Source organism: Anguilla rostrata, chromosome 3 (genome assembly GCF_018555375.3).
Source record: "Anguilla rostrata isolate EN2019 chromosome 3, ASM1855537v3, whole genome shotgun sequence".
NCBI lineage: Eukaryota > Metazoa > Chordata > Actinopteri > Anguilliformes > Anguillidae > Anguilla > Anguilla rostrata.
The window spans coordinates 61,509,240-61,510,768 of NC_057935.1; positions in this window are offsets into that span (position 1 = coordinate 61,509,240).

Here is a 1,529-nt window from a genome sequence, read left to right on the forward strand (position 1 = left end):
TTATGCGTTGATGCTCTTCATTATCTTCAGTCCTTCGCTCAGAGTAGCTTTTCTGTCAGCGCATAACATTTTCCTGGTATTTTTATGGCTTATTAGCCAAGTTATTGTCAGCATAACTGAGCCAGTCACCACATCTCATTCTGGTGTACAGTAGATAAATGCGGTTATACTTTTATCAAGATATATAGTGATATAGTGGTTCTGTGGTAGCTCATTAAAAAAAATATCTTCATGGTATACGGTTAGTGTATTTTAACTGAAACTACAACCTTGAAGATAAACATATAAATTCAAGCAGGTTCATGGTTAAATAAATATGTGTGTATTTTATGAGCATCTCATGAAATCCCGTGAAGGCAGCGGGGTCTTAGATCAGGGCCGTGAGTCTGGGCACAGGATTAGGGAGAAGGTCAAAGTTCATGTTTAAAGAGCAGGTCAGATAGCAGACCAGGAAACAGGTCTGGGAGCAGGGCTAGGGGGCAGGTCAGGAGGGCTATTACACTGCTAATGATGCCTTATCTTGGTCTTGAGCTGGTCTAAGTATAGTGATGATGCACGCAAACAAAGTAAGCTGTGACCACAGGCATTCACAGGAAGGCTTCAAGTCCTACACTCCACTCAGACATACCTGAGTTGACATGTTACAATTCAATGCAACTTTATTTAACTCCCAAGAGTGATTAAATGGTTGCTGACTGAGATGAGACAGATTATCCTGAATCCATGCAGGAATAATGGTTGAATTTATGTAAATCATAGGAACATGATGATAGCATAACAGAAGTTTATTTCTATTAAAAGTACCCACAATCAGAAATTGTTACATTCATATTTGCTCATAGCTAAAATTTACCAAACAGTGCTACATTCTCTATTTGTTTGTCCCAGTGTCTGATAGTTTCATGCAATGAATCAGCTTTACTGCTTGGACAATAAAAAAAAACAAGCTGTGATCACAGTTTCTACATTTTTCAGATGTTTATTTCTTTGCAATTCCACTTGATCGTCCACAGGTATATGATCTTGCCAAGGCCTGGCGGCAGTGTATTACAATGGGTAAGGAGCTGGTCTTGTAACTTACAGGTCACAGGTTTAATTCCCAGGTAGGACACTGTCGTTGTACAAGGTACAAGGTTAACCTGCATTGCTTCAGTACATATCCAGCAGTGTAAAAAGTTGTGCAAGTTGCTCTGGATAAGAGGGTCTGCTAAGTGCCTGTGATGCAATGCCTGGTAGTCTTCATTCCTTGAAATACCTTAAAATGTCCTTTTTTTGTGTAGTATTTAGAAAAAAAAAAAGAAAAAAAAAACATTTCCATATTTTCATCAATAAAATGTATGATAAAATGTACTGTACATCAGTGATAAACAATACCATGTATCCATTCTTTGTATATTGCAATAGGTAATGCAAAAGGCCGATAAGACTTGATTCAGTTTTGCTTTCATGGCATGACCATGATTCACAGACTTCCCCAGCATAAGGCACATGAAATTAAATTCAGACTATTAATAGCCTCTTTTAAAATT